Consider the following 18,822-nt stretch of genomic DNA (forward strand, 5'->3'; position numbering starts at 1 on the left):
AAGGGTACACAAGCCTTTCGCTCCGAAAGCCCATGTCGATGATGTTCTGTACGATGACACTTGTTGATGGCCCAGCATTGAAATCTGCAGCAGTTTGAGGAAGGGTTGCAATTCTGTCACGTTGAACGATCTCTTCAATCGTCGTTGGTCCTGTCCTTGCAGGGTATTTTTCCGGCCGCAGCAGTGTTGGGGATTTGGTGTTTTGCCGGATTCCTGGTATTCACGGTACATTCGTGAAGTGGTCGTATGGGAAAATCCCGAATTCATTGTTATCTTGGAGGTGCTGTGTCCCGTCGCTCGTCCGCCAGTTATAGCACCACGTTCAAACTTACTTAAATGTTGATAACCTGCCACTGTAGTCGCAGTGGCCGATCTAACAACTGCACCAGACACTTTTTGTCTTATATAGGCGTAACCGATCGCAGTGCCGTATTCTGCCTGTTTAGTATCACTGTGTTTGAAAGCGCATACCTATACCAGCTGCTTTGCCGCTTGTGTATAATACAGGCCATAAAGTTAATGTTGTTCGAGTTATTAACGTTTCTGTGTTTTCATGCTGTAGTCTGGGTACATGACATTCTACGCGCCTAGCAGAGTGAGGTCGGCCCATAAGCGGTCCGAGTTCGATTATTGGTCGTTGCTTTTTTTTCAGTTCGATATTATTCTTGGTGCATTATTAATCAAATAAGTACGTATAATGTATTGACAGTTATAGTCGTCGTGATTCATGACATGCTTGATAGAGCTTTCGTAGATGATGATTCTCAACCGACCTGCACCATGAAAGTGATGCCACCGAAATGTTCCTCCCTTGGCCAGATGTGTGATGTTTACTTTTTCCGACAGGTAAACAATTTCATCACATGACTTAAACATCATGCAACATACAGAGTAGCAGAGAGTATTACAGGTCAGGGCGGATGCTATCTAAACTCATGTCTTTGTCCATAACCAGTTGCCCACGCTTGTCTTTCAAATTATGTTTTTATACGCTTGGTATGCAAACAAATTAATATCTGATAGGTCTGCTCGTAGCAATGTGAATCTGATACGTTCTCCACGAACAATATACCGGAAAACATGTCAATGCGGCGAGATTTCGATCGTTTGTTGTGCATGACCGTAGCAATATTTATGTTTTACCTGTTTCCAGGTCTCACCCAAATAACTGCGAGAACGCTCACGAATATACTGTCAGGATTACTGAATAATATACTTTATTTGTATTTTTGTAGTATGTATCACGATGAAAAGAACTGCCAGAACTTTATAATATAGACTTCTTTGATTTGTCTGATTATATCAGAATATTATCAGACACGCTGAAAAAATATCGAATGAAAGAAAAGCCGCAACAAAGAATCGAACACGGACGATTGGATTGGTAGTCTAATGCCTTGACCTCTCGCTAACCGACCTCGCTCTGCAAGACACGTTGAATGACGGGTACCCCCGTCTACACCATGAAAACACAAAAACTTCAGTAAGTTTGTATCCCATATTATATTAATAAAAAGTGTTTTAGACGATCTTTCGACGAACAGCATGAAAAGTCGTTTCTCCGTCATCAACTTTGGCCTCGATTTTTTTTAAAAACTAGGATCTGTCTTGTAAAAAATCGAAAAACGTGTCTGTTTATTCTCAATATGCAAAACTTCATCAGAGTCTGTGACCCACTTGTCAAACACTCCCCTTGTCAGCCTCCCTTCTCCTCCCCCCCTCCCCCCCCTCCCCCCCTCTGACCCTCACAGAGTAAGATGTAGGCTTGGACACGGCCCGGTCACGGCACTTACTGGAGTGGCTCTCATCCTCACATTACGGCCTCAGCAGCACTATCTCCCTATGGGACTCACCTCACTTAGCATGTTACATTTAAATGCCACTGTCACATAGCCCCAAAAAGTCCCCCAGTAAGGATATCGACGACATGCCCCGTCATCGTCACAAGGTTAAATAATTTCAGAAGGCCTTTGTCTGAGTGCTGGTCAGACACAGTATTCAGTCCATTTTCCGACCACCAAAAAATAATAATAATAATAACAACCCCCATGGAGACCCGGGAAAAGAATAGGCCTCCGGTATGTTCTGCCAGTCATAAAAGGCGACGAAAAGAACAAACCACTAATATGGCTAACCCCCCTTTTAATGTGATTAGTTGGTTCAGGACAGAACTAAAGAAGCCTCGTACAAGCGCCGTCGAGGTCGGGAACGACGCTTGAACCCTATGCCCGCCCACAATGGTAACGACACTGCTAGCCAACTGGAAAATGATTTAAATCCAAATAGAGGTGTTTTGCAGGATATGCTTCCTGCAACCACCCTAGAAGGAAAACAAAGACAGAGGATGAGATGGTCAGATGAAGTTAATCGACACCTCATGTTCTGTTATTACCAAGCAACAAACCTAGGGACCAACACAAGTGGATACAGATCACAAGTATACACAACATTTATTACCAGATACCCAGAATTAAAATTTTTAACAGAACAACGACTAGCTGATCAGATCCGTGTAGTAATCAAAAATAACAGGATACCCCAGTCAGAATGAGAAAACATCAAACAACAAGTACAACAAATACTGGAACAAAATAATGTGCAATCAGAAGAAGAAGAAAATACAGTAATGGACTCAAACATCCCAGAGCAAACAAACAAAGAACAACACGCATCAATTAAACAATCAGAGGAAAATTAAATCTTAAGACAGCCACCAGAACAAGCACAAATAGAACATGAAGTGACACACATGTTAGATATAGAAGAAAAATTTCAGCTGACACATATAGAATACAAAGACACAAATACAGACACTAGACCATTCTTGCATAGACCGCCAAATAACCCACAAGTCGAAACAACAATAAAAACTATCAACACAATCATACACAACTAAATAAATGAAAACACAACTATGGAAGAGTTACAACTACTGGTTTTTATAAGAGCACTCACTACACTAAATATACACACTAGGCAGAGATCAGAGCCAACCAACACACAGAAGAAACCCACAAAACCAGCATGGCAACACAGGCTACAGATCAGAATAGAAAAACTGAGAAAAGACATCAGACAGCTAACACAATTTATAAGAAATGAAATGTCAGAAAAAAACGAAAAAGGTTAGGTAAACTCTCACAACAAGAAGCGATAGAGCAATTAGATGAAAAGAAGCAGAAATTACAAGCATTGGCCAAACGACTTAGAAGATACCAAAAAAAAGTGAAAATAGAAGGAAACAAAACTGAACATTCAACACAAACTAAAAGAAATTTTACCAGACAATAGGTAACACACATTAAAATAGACAATCCACCAAACATAACAGACATGGAACACTTCTGGAGCAACATATGGACAAACCCAGTACAACATAACAGGCATGCGCAGTGGATACAAGCAGAAACAGACACATACAAGATGATACCACAAATGCCTGAAGTGATAATTTTGCAACATGAAGTTACCCAAGCAATTAATTCTACTCACAATTGGAATGCCCCTGGAAAAGATAAAATAGCAAATTTCTGGCCAAAGAAGTTCACCTCGACACATTCACATCTAACTAAATTATTTAACAGTTACATTGCAGACCCATACACATTCCCTGATACACTTACACATGGAATAACTTATCTGAAACCTAAAGATCAAGCAGACACAGCAAACCCACCAAATATCGCCCCATAACATGCTTACCAACCATATACAAAATATTAACTTCAGTCATTACACAGAAATTAATGACACATACACCACAGAACAAAATTATAAATGAAGAACAAAAAGGCTGTTGCAAAGGAGCACGAGGATGTAAAGAGCAACTGATAATAGATGCAGAGGTGACATATCAAGCTAAAACTAAACAAAGGTCGCTACACTATGCATACATTGATTACCAAAAAGCTTTTGATAGTGTACCGCACTCATGGTTACTACAAATATTGGAAATATACAAAGTAGATCCTAAATTGATACAGTTCCTAAACATAGTAATGAAAAATTGGAAAACCACACTTAATATCCAAATAAATTCAAATAATATCACATCACAGCCAATACAGATTAAGCGTGGAATATACCAAGGAGACTCATTAAGTCCTTTCTGGTTCTGCCTTGCTCTGAACCCACTATCAAACATGCTAAATAATACAAATTATGGACACAATATTACTGGAACATACCCACACAAAATCACACATTTGCTATACATGGATGATCTAAAACTACTGGCAGCAATAAATCAACAACTCAACCAATTAATAAAGATAACAGAAATATTCAGCAATGATATAAATATGGCTTTTGGAACAGACAAATGTAAGAAAAACAGCATAGTCAAGGGAAAACACACTAAACAAGAAGATTACATATTGGATAACCACAGCGACTGCATAGAAGCGATGGAAAAAAGATGCCTATAAATATCTAGGATACAGACAAAAAATAGGAATAGATAATACAAATATTAAAGAAGAACTAAAAGAAAAATATAGACAAAGACTAACAAAAATACTGAAAACAGAATTGACAGCAAGAAACAAGACAAAAGCTATAAATACTTATGCTATACCAATATTGACCTACTCATTTGGAGTAGTGAAATGGAGTAACACAGACCTAGAAGCACTCAATACACTTACACGATCACAATGCCACAAATATAGAATACATCACATACATTCAGCAACAGAAAGATTCACATTAAGCAGAAAGGAAGGAGGAAGGGGATTTATCGACATAAAAAAAACCTACATTATGGACAGGTAGACAACTTAAGAAAATTCTTTATAGAACGAGCAGAAACTAGCAAAATACATAAAGCAATCACTCATATAAATACATCGGCTACACCACTGCAATTTCATAACCAGTTCTACAACCCTTTAGATCACATAACATCAACAGATACGAAGAAAGTAAATTGGAAAAAGAAAACACTACATGGCAAGCACCCGTATCATTTAACACAGCCACACATCGATCAAGACGCATCCAACACATGGCTAAGAAAAGGCAATATATACAGTGAGACAGAAGGATTCATGATTGGAATACAGGATCAAACAATAAACACCAGATATTACAGCAAGCATATTATTAAAGATCCCAATACCACAACAGATAAATGCACACTTTGCAAACAACAAATAGAAACAGTAGATCACATCACAAGCGGATGTACAATACTAGCAAATAGAGAATACCCCAGAAGACATGACAATGTAGCAAAAATAATACATCAACAGCTTGCCTTACAACATAAACTTATAAAACAACACGTTCCCACATACAAGTATGCACCACAAAATGTATTGGAGAATGATGAATACAAATTATACTGGAACAGAACCATTATAACAGAGAAAACAACACCACATAACAAACCTGACATCATACTCATCAATAAAAAGAAGAAATTAACACAAGTAATCGAAATATCCATACCCAATACAACAAATATACAAAAGAAAACACGAGAAAAAATTGAAAAATACATCCAACTGGCTGAGGAAGTCAAAGACATGTGGCATCAGGATAAAGTTGACATCGTACCAATTATACTATCAACTACAGGAGTCATACCACACAATATCCACCAGTACATCAATGCAATACAGCTACATCCAAACTTATATATACAACTACAGAAATCAGTAATTATTGATACATGTTCAATTACCCGAAAGTTCCTAAACGCAATGTAACATATACTGTACAGTTAAAAGGAAGTCACGCTTGATCAAGGTCCGCGCCACTTTCCATTTTTGACCAGACATAACGTCTGAGAAAAGAAATAATAATAATAATAATAATAATAATAACAATAATAATTTGAAGATATGCTGTGCCAAGCAGAAAATAGCTTTGGTCTAGGTGTTCCTGGAATTTACAAAGTACCCTTAAATGTGGTAGCAGCTATATTGGTCAGTCAAAAGAACTATTTCAGAGCATTCACGAAAGACTGACGCCACGTCAGACACCGCTATTTCGAGTATCTACTGTTGTCGAAAACAGTTTCGTGAACAAACATACGATTATGTTTGGTAAAATGGAACTCTTATGCCAAGCATGTATTTGCTGGGGTTTCGTCCTCAAAGAAACCATTGAGATCGGAATGTGTGACAGTAACTGTAACTGAGACTGTGTCTACACCCTTAGTGTTGCAAAGAAAAGGGGAGGGGGTGGGGGGGTTGATGCTGAAAGGCAACAGTGAAATCAATAGCTATGCACCATCTAGCGCAGTCAGCATCGTTAACAGTACTCTTCAGCCTAAGCCGTAAGTATACGGAATTTCTGTGACGCCTCCATGACGTAATTCGGCCAACTAAAGTCTTAACGGCCTACTGAAATCTAATCTCCTCACGATGACGACAGAGGAAGTCGTCGAAAGCTCGAGAGTGACAAATCCGACTGCGGCGAGAACTCCGCGGAGCGTTTATTCGTGATCTCTCTCTCTCTCTCTCTCTCTCTCTCTCTCTCTCTCGACGCTGTACGAATTCACCTTCATGGTCCAAAGTATAACTGTTGTGAATATTTTATCTATTTTTTATTCCGGCCGCTCGATACGTTTGGGTCGTGACGTTCTTATAAATGGTGGTACATGAGTGGAAAATGTGGACGCACAAAAATAGACGGCGACATTTTAAGGACTTTTTTTCCCCGGAGTTGTCTCAATTTTTGTAGCCGCTACCACGGCGGAATGGTGGGCGTATCTGTTTCTGCTACTTTCGTTTATTTCCGTGACAGATTCGCCGAATATTTTCTCCTTCTTTATTTCTGCTTCTCTTTTTTTATGACGGGTTTCAGGGGAATCCTGTTTCTTTTCCTTGTGCTGTTTATCCTTGTCTATTAGACGATAAGTAATGTTCACGGAACTGATCGCAAGAACATATAACATCACATATGAAGGTCCAGTTTTCAGAAAAGAAACAAGGGTGATTCAGTTTACCGCGGAAAGCTGTACAGAATGGAATATGTTTCGTATTTTACGCAGAAATAAGAATGGAAAAGAAAAAGAAAATAACAAGTAGGAGTGCTCGATCAAAGAGTTTTACGTCCAGAAGTTTCCTAGAACGGGTTTGATGGAGTTACATCGCTGTGGTCGCGTGCGGTGACGTTACTGAAGTCTAATTTCTCTGTAGAGAGCATGCAACAGCGACTCGTTCAAACATGACACAATTTTCTCCATTACCATCGTGAAGACGTCACCGTTGTAGGCAAGAGAAAAGATTGCGTTGTGAAATGGGCTGCAGGAGCTTAATGCAGATGTTGATAAATGCCGGCTTTTTCTCTATTCTTATTTAGTTTTTCTGGATGATGTTGCGTAATACTCGAAAAGATTTTATTCAGACTGGCACTATGTGTGGTAATATAAGTAGTATCTACATGCAGCAAATGGTTACAGAAGGAAGGGAACTCAGTGTTTACCATTTCTAGACCACAAGGTCATCACGGACTGAGCTCAGTCTCGGATAAGGCAAGAAATGGGACGGACATCTAGGATGTCCTTTCCATTCATAGTGATTTAGGGAAACCGTGCTTTCGTAAGTAGCCTGTTTGTATGTTGGCAGTGCTATAGACTGTATTAACATCGCTGACAGAGCTCTGCGCCCTCGACAAGAGATTCTGTGGCTGGACGGACTAGCACCTAGCGAGTGGAAACAGAAGGGCTTGGACATGATTTTCTTAGTGGAAACTTAGTGTTGGTGGGACATGCATTGTAAAATGAGGATGGCTATAGTTGCTAATGTTTGGATAGTGGAATTATTAACAACTATATTAATTTTTGGAACTGGATGTCACATGAATAAGGTAAGATCTTATAAATACATTGTTTGCTCGTCAACAAAATCTTTCTTTTACTAACCATATGCCTCCTAGTAGTCAGTCTATTATAGTTAGAATATTTTTATTTAGCTGGCTGTAGTTGCTGCTTGCTGTAATTGCTGTAGGTCGCGTTATGAAGATTTTCTGTGAGGTAAGTGACTCATGAAAAAGTATGGGTTGTTGTTAGGGTTTCTTGCAATTCAGGACCGTTCTTTTGTGTTAATTATTTGAAGCAATGTTGTCACTGTATAGAGAAAGATTGGTTTTGGCTTGTATATTGTGGGTAATTAAGGAATAGGTTAAGTTTGAGGTGTCTTTGTCAGAGAAAATTCTGTAGGTCAGTGTTTTAAAGGATAAAAATAAGTAAAGAGACAGCAGTTTCACCTACTCAGTACTTTCACCTGTGCCTACTGATCTTGTACTTCCCGCATTTCTCTTTTGTGTTGCGTATTGATTTGTTTCTGACTCTGTTTAAATTTCCTAATTTCCTCGTACTCCTCTGTGTCAGTAAAGGCTACCGGTCTTGTATCATTCAAATCATCATCTACCTTCACAGATAAATTTGTTAATTGATCCGAAAGTTCGGCTAATTTTCCGATAATGTACTGATTTCCTCAGTGTGTTTTTTTGAGCCAAATTTTAGTGTGTCCATTTGTGTCGTAATCGTATCTACTGTGTCCTTTAAGTTTTCCTGGTTTATTACAAGTTGCGCGACCGTATCGGTAAATGAAACTGAGTCAGTTGTAGCCTGCAAGGTGTCGTGATTTTCGTGTGCAATGATCTGCAGTTCTTTTATTGCTGCTTCATGGTTCTGTAATGTGTCTCCATGTCGTGAAAAAATAGGCTGAAGATGCCCACAAATTTGTGTTTTTACGTCTTCAGAATCGTTTTGATATTGCGATTCGATTTTGTGTATCTCAGCGGTTAAATCTTCACGTGTTTGTTCAAGTGCTTGTTTAATTTCGTCAATTACGTCTAACTTTTGAAGTTGTTGCTGTGTTTGGTTCTGATTTTCTTACGTATGTTGCTGTGTTTGTTTCTGATTTTGTTCTATTTGTTGCTGTGTTTGCTTCTGATTTTGTTCCATTGTGTCAAACTTTTGAAGTTGTTACTTTATTGATTTCTCTGTTTGATCAAATTTTTGAATTAATTGCAATAGCAATGCTTTGGTGATTGAAACATGTTCCTTTGTCTTTTTCGTCAGTGCGTTTGCATCGGCAATATTCATATCTTGAAAAGCAAAGAGTGTGTCTTGACTTAACTGAGAAAAGCGTATTGATGCAAAACCATAATCTATGGCATTTGCAAGATTTTGTTCTGTTACCGATCGATTGATCGATCGACAATAGCTCCCTGTTCACTGATTGTTTCAATTTCTATCCCGTTATTTACTGTCTGGTCCATGTCCCTGTGAACTACTAACCAAATTATTGTCTTAAACATTTGTCAATTCGTTACTAGGTGGTGCTAACAAGCTACGCTCGTCGTCACTGTCATTTCTCAATTTGCTGTGCGGACTAGTTTTACGCTTTTCACCCGCCGTGGTTATCACGCTATTTTGTAGAATAACGCACCAAAACAATTTGAAAAGGTAGAAATAGTAAAACAACACTGAAAATAATCAATATGTAATTAGTTGCAAAAGCGACTGCGAGGTACTTCGGGCAAATCCACATGCATGCCACAACTACTTTGCTCATGACAATACAGTACAAAAATAAGAAACTATAACTATAAAGGAAACTCGATACATACAATTACGCATTAGCAGTAAACAATAACTAATTTCTAATCATGCGCTAAACGTTCAAACTATAAGAAACTCGTAAGATTCCAGTAATGTATCCTGGCAGGGTCGAGAGGTGAAACTACTGAGTAGGTGCAACTGCTGTCTCTTTACTTACTTTTATCACCTACAGAAGTTTTCCATGACAAAGACACCTCAAACTTAACCAAATCATTTATTACCCACAACTTACAAGCCCAATGCAATCTGACTGCTATACAGTGACAACATGGCTTCAAATAATTAACACAAAAGAACGGCCCTGAATTGCAATAAATTCTAGCAATAACCCATACCTTTTCATAAGTTATTTACCTCACAGAAAATCTTCATAACGCGAACTACAGCACTTACAGCAAGCAGCAACTACAGCCAGCTAAATTAAAAGATTCTAACTATTAGGAGGCATATGGTTAGCAAAATAAAGATTTTGTTGACGAGCAAACAATGTATTTATAGGATTTTTTATCTTATTCATGTGACGTCCAGTTCCAAAAATTATATAGTAGTCAGTAATTCCACTATCAAAACAATACCAACTATATCCATCCTCATTTTACAATGCATGTCCTACCAACACTGAGTCTGCACTAAGAAAATCATGTCCAAGCCCTTTTGTCTCCTAGCTCGCTAGCTGCTAGTCCGCCCAGCCACAGAATCTCTTACCGAGGGCGCAGAGAGCTGTTAGCTATATTAACACAGTCTATATCGTTGCCAACATACAAACAGGCTACTTACATCTTGACCAAAGCACCATCACGCTTGGTTGCAGTCTTTAGTTATCCTTTCTTTTCTGAGAAGTTTCATCGTTAGACAGATTATTTAGTACTCCTGTTTTACTGTTAACAGAGAGGTCTCACCGTAGGGATGGGAAAAACAGGCCGGCTAAAACCGATACCGTCATTTTAGTTATGAATAATCGGTCTTTTTCGGTAATGGTTTGGTCTCGGTTATAGTAGTTTTTTCTAATAACCAGGTAAAAAAAAGAAACATCAATTAGCTATAACAACAGTGCTAATTTTTTTCGTTTCTAAACAAACTTCTTTTTTTAAATAAAGAAGTAATTTTTATTCATAAAATTAGCATTGGTTTGAAATCTGGTTATTATAAAAAAAATTGGAATAGCGGTCAATGCTATTTTAACAAGTGTCGACAGAAACGAGTTACAGACACATAGCATAACAACTGGTATGGCATTGCTGAGAAAATAATGCCCCTGTTGCCCCGTGCCATGGCTTAAGGTACGGGTATACGTGCAGTTTGCAAGACATGCCGGCACCTGGTCTATACGGCGGTTTCTCGCTGTCGTTGCCAGGCATCCGTTGTACTGCAGAATGCCACCAATCATAGTCCGGAAATATTTTTGCGAAGTGGCGTAGCAGTGAAGTACAACGCTTCATTTGCTTTAAAAGACTGAAGCTTTGTCTTTCGTTTCTACGAAATAGTAAGAGAGGAAGGAAATCGTGGTAACAGGCATAAATTTGAAGCTGAACAAAAATTCACTGGCAGCGAACAATACAAATAGAAAGCAGCTGATCTGCTGCCTGTGACTGGATAATATGCCTTTATCTGTTCAAATAACTTACAGCAAAGCAGGAGCGCGACGTCGCGTCGTCGACAGCCGTCGATATTTCGACAGGCAGTTTTTGGCAGTTTTGCCTTGAAAATGGCTGGGGGTGTGCTCCTGTCGACATATCGCGGTAGTCGACAACGTCACCCGGTTGCATTGCAGTAAGTTATTTGAACCTTGCGTACGTCGGAAGAAAATAAGGCCTCACATGCTTATAGCCCTTGAAAACGGACAAATTAACGCCCTTTAGTGCTGACAGTTCGTAACTCGCAAACAGTGGTATGATCCCCGACTAAAATACGATTTTTGAGCACAGTTTCAAAAAATTTGCATGAATCAAGTAAAAACAATTTCGATGGCGTATTTTTTTTATTTGATTTTTAGCATTTCATACCGATCGTTGCTTTGCTCCAATTACTGAATTCTTTCAAAAAATTAAATTCAGTAGGATAATACTGGTGATTTTTTTGTAGCATTCGACCAGTTATTACTTTTCGAGAAAAGCAACTAATCGTGCACATACTAACTTTTCACTGGAAGTATGAATTAAAAAACTCCTTCAGTCACAACTTCTCGCGTTTTATTAAGTACACAATGAATTCCGGACCCTGTGGGTCCATCATCAGGTGTAATTTGTCTTAATAAATGCTTTATTTTTTTTTCTCTTGAATGAGGCGAAATGCATATTCCTGTCACGAAAAGGTTTGATGTTAAGTTATGTATTTCGTAAGTCAAACGCGGAAAATACGTATGTATTTTTCATAACCTAACATTAAACTTTTTCGTGACAGGGTTATGTATTTCACCTCATTCAAGAAAAGAAACAAAGTATTTATTAAGACAAATTACACCTAATGATGGACCCACAGGGTCCGAAATTCATCGTGTACTTAATAAAATACGAGAAATTGTGACTGAAGGTGTTTTTTAATTCATACCTCCAGTGTATTGAATACAATCACATCTGAAGCTGCTAAATACGGATAAAATTAAAAACTTTTGTTTTCCCGTATAATTTAGTATTTTGATTCTGTGTGTCAGCTGTTTTTTCAATCTTTAGTCCATTTCTAAGTTTGTAACAGGAATAAAAAAACCGAAAATCGGTTATTTCAGAAAAAGGTTATTTTGAGTGGTTTTAACGGTCAGATTGAACTGGCGCGAAAAGAAAGGCGCTGTAACCGAAAATCAGTTTTTTTCAGCGATAACCGCTGTCCCTATATCACGGCAGAAGCATCTAATCTGATGGAGATGGACCGGAGAAGCAACCTCCAACGTCAGTGTGTAAAGAATGGTGCTGATAGCAAAGCTTCAGTCACAACTTCTCATATTTTATTAACAACACGATGAATTTCGGACCCTGTGGGTCCATCATTAGGTGTAATTTGTTTTAATAAATGCTTTATTTTTTCCTCTTGAATGAGGTGAAATGCATATTACTGTCACGAAAAGCTGTGAGGACGGGGCGTGAATCGGGCTTGGGTATCTCAGTGGTAGAGCACTGGCCCGCGAAAGGCGAAGGTCCCGAGTTCGAGTCTCGGTCCGGCACACAGTTTTAATCTGACAGGAAGTTTCAATGGTGCTGGTACTTCCCATAAATGGTTCAAATGGCTCTGAGCACTATGGAACTTGACATCTACAGTCATCAGTCCCCTAGAACTTAGGCTAGTTAGGTTTAAGTAGTTCTAAGGACATCACACAACACCCAGTCATCACGAGGCAGAGAAAATCCCTGACCCCGCCGGGGATCGAACCCAGGAACCCGGGCGTGGGAAGCGAGAACGCTGCCGCACGACGACGAGCTGCGGACGGTATTTCCCAAAATTACGTAAGGCAAACACCGGAGAACTACAGCCAGCAAGGAGAAACTGGAACCTACCGCTCTCGTAAGCGTTTACTTGTTTTCTGTGCATATTTATGCTCTCGATAAGAACAAACGCTTGTACCTCTGAAGAGGGTGGACAATAAGACTGTGATACTGTGCAATATCGCAGTAAATGACACTGCTGGAGGCAGTTCAGCGGCAGTCTGCTAATGCGGCTGGTGGCTTTTTGCAGCGAGTGGGCCGGCGTTCGAGGAAGTCGGTCGGATTAGCGGGGCGCCATAAATATGCCAGCCCCGCACACACTGTACGTGCTGCAAAGAAATACGGCAGCGCGCGCCTAAAGGCAAGACAATGCAGCGCTGTATGGCACCGTGTCACGTACTGAGAGCCGCGACGTGGCCTTGCTAACGTACCTTAGTTGTTCGGGGCTAGGCGATATCTTTGCGGCCATTGCGGACTGGGTGTCCTAGAAAGTAGGTCCGGATTATAATTAAACTTCCCTCAGTAGCCCACTCTGAAAAGGAAAAATCACTGACAGAAAAAAATCACAATACCAAGACGGAGTTGTGCGGCGTAACGAAAGTTGGTAGTCGTGTTTCTACGCCTGAAAGACGATGTCTGTTCAGATTTCGCTCCAATCGCAAAACAATGGCACTAGCAGCGCCACTATGAGGATGAAAATCAGGTTTCCTTTAAATTCAAGCTGTAGCGGTCGTGAGCGTTAGGTACCTTGGGACTGGACGTGGTGAGTTGAGGTCAGTGAAAAATGACTTTAGAACAGCGAACACACCATTACCAACGACTGAGTTTCAAAGAGGTCACGTAATAGGGCAAAGGGAAGCTTCTGCGGTACTGCAGAAAAACTTGGCAGGAATTTTAGCCACTGACTGGTCGCAGTGCTGGTCACGAGAATGGGCGATCGCCAGAATGGCCAGGACGGCCACGTGGCACTACCGAGAGGGAAGGCTATCTTGATCGCTGTGTGGCTCTGGCGCATCCTACTGCATTTGCAGCAGCAGCTTGGTCAGCGGTTGACTCAATCGTTTCTTTCAGGACAGCTCCGAGCCAGACGCCCTGTAGCGTGCATTCCAGCAATCCCAAACCACAGCCATTTGCTACTTCAGTAACGTCAAGTGAGTGCTCATCTGAGGGCAGGGTGGAGGTCTGTTGTGTTTTACGATGAAATTCGGTTCTGCCTCGTTGGCAGCGGTGGCAGTGTGTTGGTTAGGAGGAGGCCAGTTGAGGGCCTTCAACCAACATGTCTGCATGCTAGACACTGGACCTTCACCTGGGGTTATCGTCCGGGTTCGTATGACAACAGAAGCACTTTTGTGGTTACCTCACGGACTCTGACTGCATATTGGAAAGACAATCTGTTGATTCGATCTGTTGTGCCGTCATTTATGAACAGCATTCCAGATGTTGTTTCCCAAATGGATAACGCTACCACACACAGCACTATTGTAGCCAACCATGATGTACTGACTGTCGACATGTTGCTTTGGCCTGCTCGATCGCCAGATCTGTCTCCAATTGAGCAGAAATATGACATCAAATGGTTCAAATGGTTCTGAGCACTATGGGACTTAACATCTGAGGTCACCAGTCCCCTAGACTTAGAACTACTTAAACCTAACTAGTCTAAGAACCTAAGACCGTAGCAGCGGCACTGTTCCGGGCTGCAGCGCCTAGAACCGCTCGGCCACACTGGCCGGCCATATGACATCATCGGACGACAACTTTAGCGTCATAAACGAACAGGATTAACCGACCAAGTGCCACAGGCATGATTGCATTCAACCCTTTAATTAAAATTTTTAATAATTCCCTAACTGAGCTGGCTGCACCAAGATTTATTTAATTTTGATGAAATTTTGGATCTTCTAGCTGTTATCAATGTACCAGCATTTCACATTTGTAATGGATTATCTCGCGTTTACATTAACCTGTGATCTTGCAATGTTAAACATTTACGTATATTACGTAGATAAATGTATTCTCGAAATTTCATTACTCAACATTTTTGTTACTTGTGTATTGCGATTTTTTTCATCAGTGTAGTTCAGGCAACGGGAACAGTTCGATGGAATAGTGTCCTGATTGGCAGCCTCAAGATTTAATAGTTCGCTGCTCCCACTGGGACCCACTGGACCACCATCTACAAGTTGGTCCAAACAAGAACAGGTGGACATACAGAAATTCAAAGTACTAGTATGAGATGGCAGATGGGGCCACAGTCCAAGAGACTATGGTGGCAATTTTGGAAGCCGCCATCTTGCTTGTTTAGGCAGAAAAGGGCCATTTGACGTAAAGAAGCGATATCTTTCATCTGAGCATATATATATATATTCACAGGTTATGTCACATTTTGTTCAGAACAGGGCCAATTCTGATAATAGCTCATAGAGGCTACACGATGCAATCTACGTGTCTTCCACTGTAAGGCTGTTGCTGTCCGCTCCACTCATTCCTCATGCACAAATATCACCCGTCTGCTCCTTGGGGTATGAAAGGTTTTCTGATCTTCACCGCAAACAGCTGCCTTTACCTGTCTCCACAGACAGAAATCTATTTGACTTAATACCTGGAGAACGTGGCGACTGCTTCCTCGGAGCTATATGAACCATCCATTTCCGGGGAAACTGGATATCCAGTAATGCCGGGACAACTAGCCCGTAATAGGATATAACAACAACGTTCTGAAAGGAAGTTGGAAATGTCCCGTTCTCAGACAGCAGCGACGGCAGGGCATCTTCGTCTGACAACTCTATCAGATAAGAGGTTAAAAAGAAGAAGGGCCCAACAATACGAGAACTCCAAATTCCACACCAAACCACCACTCTCGACACTCCAGTTACCTTCGATGGGTCCATCCAATACGATTGACAGCGGACCAGTTTCTGTGATTCGCTTTACTTGTTTCTCCGTTCGCGTAGAAATTAGTTTCAACCGTCAACAGTCCGCCATTGAGGAAACGATTTGAATCGCTCTCAGAAATGTTGTAAAATTTGCATTTTGCAAAGGTAGCCAAGATTCTTACTATTGATGTGCGGCTGACCCAAATGGTTCGAATGGCTCTGAGCACTATGGGACTTAACTTCTGAGGTCATCAGTCCCCTAGAACTTAGACCTACTTAAACCTAGCTAACCTAAGGACATCACACACATCCATGCCCGAGGCAGGATTCGAACCTGCGACCGTAGCGGTCACGCGGTTCCAGACTGTAGCGCCTAGAACCACTCGGCCACTCGGCCACTCCGGCGGGCCGGCTGACCCAAGCGGCATACAAGATGGAATGGGCATTACGCACTGCACTATTACTGCAGGATGCCACAGCAGCGACTGATGTTGCTTCACCAAAATCGTTTTCGATCGTCCAGATTTCGGTTTCTGGTACAGAACCAATTGCAAGGAATTTAACGAAAAATTCTAGTGACATCATTTCATCCTCGCTTGTTCTGTTGCTGCTAGAAATTCCGTGTCTTTCTATATTTAATATATGTAAAAAAGGATTAGGGTAGAACAATTTAGTAATGTAGCCCACACCACGTATTCTTTGAAACTCTCCGATTTATTTAAACAGTGTAGCACAATACATGAGTTCTCCCTATCTTTCTTATTTCGCGACAGTTCAAGTTCAGCTGGCAGCAGAGAAGAAAAATTGCTCAAGTTGAGCGCCTATTTGATGATGAATAAAAGCTTTACGAGTGAAAAATAAATCTTAAAACGATATCTAAAACCATAAAACTAAACGGAAAGAATTATGTCGCAGCCTGCTGGAGGTGTGACTTATTACAAAACACCACCACACTGTAGGGTATAGATGGTCTGCCTGTATAGCGCTGGTTGAAATCATCTGCGACATCACGGGTGCTCATCTCTTTTGATATCAGGACGTTGTCAATGCGTTCAGCTTGTGTTAACGCCAGCAGCGTTCATGCCACATATCATGAAGAAACGTGTCACAGCTCGAAAATGAAGAAATATATGCTCAAATGAAAGACGCAGCTGTTTTGCTCGTACAATTTTCTGTCTGATAAGTCACATGACTACCTACAAATATGAAAATTGCGAGTTGCATCTAACATGGCGGCTTCCAAAACGGCCACCATCTCGATCAAATATCCTCACAGGTTTCTCCTCTCTCCATCCTATCTCATACTACTTATCTTTAAAATTCTGTTTCCTCACCTGGTTTTGTTTGGGAAGTGAAGTTTAACGTTTATGGGTCGCCACGTATTTTGAGGGTTCACAGGTGTCGACTGTCTCAAATATCAGTAACTGTCCGTAAGTTGAAAAGTCAAGATAATCTAGAACAATAAAAGCAATGAGTTATTAAAAGAACGAAATGTGTAATACCCGGTCTCTGCGTGTACCGTTCACCAGTTTCGGTAGTTTCTAGCAACATTTCATTGTCACAATGCTAGCTGAACATTTTCAAATATCAACCACTTGATAATCGTTCTCAATCTAAGCGACCTCTGCCAGTGTGGCTGCGTGAAGAAGAAAAGAAGTTTCTGACAGGGATACGTCCATTTTTCTAGTGAAGTACCTTCGTGCAGTCTTGCACAGTGTGTGCTACTGCTTCAGAATGTTGCAGACTCTGATGTCTTTAGTTTCAGCGCACACTGTAGTCCGACGAAACCTTTATCCTGAAAAGACAGGCGTATTGTTTCACACAGCAGCGCACTGAATTATGCTGCAATGACGCTCGTCCACAATGACAGTTGAGACGGGCATATTTTAGTCCCTTTTGACGTTTATGTAGACTAACAGATTTCCCCACTGATATGATATCCGGTGGGAAGCGTCATAAAACTGTAAAACTTTCTGTTTTATTTATTTTAAATTTTATTTAATGATTTTGTGACGTTATTTATGTGAATATGTCATTGAAATTGTTATGCAAATTAATACTGTTATTCCGAATTTTAATATTATTCTCACTGTACCAACACCTGTATATATTGCCTATGCATTTATGGTAGTTTTGCCCCAGTAGAGTAAATCATATCTGTGTAAAAGTTTTTTTTACGAACGCTAGAGAGACAGTTGATGAACGAGGAGTTCAGTGAGGAACTCAGTAATGTATAGACGGTTGTACCTGTAAATCGGATTATTGGCTCAAAAGGCAGGCATACTATGTAAAGAGAAGTGTGTCTGAATAGTATTGGTCGGAAGGCAAAGTTTCGAAGAAACGAACTTGCAGACCGGGAGAATAGTTCAAAGAGGGACGGTGGAAGCGGTAACTCGATCGGTCGTGAGTGCGGTGGAACTCTGTGAAATCTTTCATGAAATTGTGCAGCACAGAGTTTGTTCTAGCAATTTTGAAAGAGAAAAAGAGCAAATACGCGGCAGAAATTTTGAGATGGAGAACTTCACTTTTTACGAGGAAATGCGCGGCTAATTTGGAACATTCTAGAAGACGATTGCTGCATACTGTTCCTACAGTTCGCTACAAATTTCAAAGAAGAAGAATTTACATCGCAGTCGACGCGGGTGAGGAAACGCAAGATTAGAAGAATCAGGAGAAGAAAGAAGAAATTAAAGTAAGAAGATTTTATAAAATCGTCGCAGAAGTCGACTAGAGGAAAAAAGGTGCCAAAGAGCGTAGAATTTTCTAGAATCTGGTTAGAGGTTGATGTTATCCGTGACGTATTCCAGAGACTGTGAACTTTACAGTCCTACAGGCTCAAGGGTGGAATTCGACCAATGGTGTTCTGTACACTAATCTGTGTTTTGCTTTCTTGAAAACGGTCTGCAATAGTCTTTGAGGGCCAAGCTTTCGACATTTAATTTGAAGTCAAAGA

Source organism: Schistocerca piceifrons, chromosome 1 (assembly GCF_021461385.2).
Source record: "Schistocerca piceifrons isolate TAMUIC-IGC-003096 chromosome 1, iqSchPice1.1, whole genome shotgun sequence".
NCBI lineage: Eukaryota > Metazoa > Arthropoda > Insecta > Orthoptera > Acrididae > Schistocerca > Schistocerca piceifrons.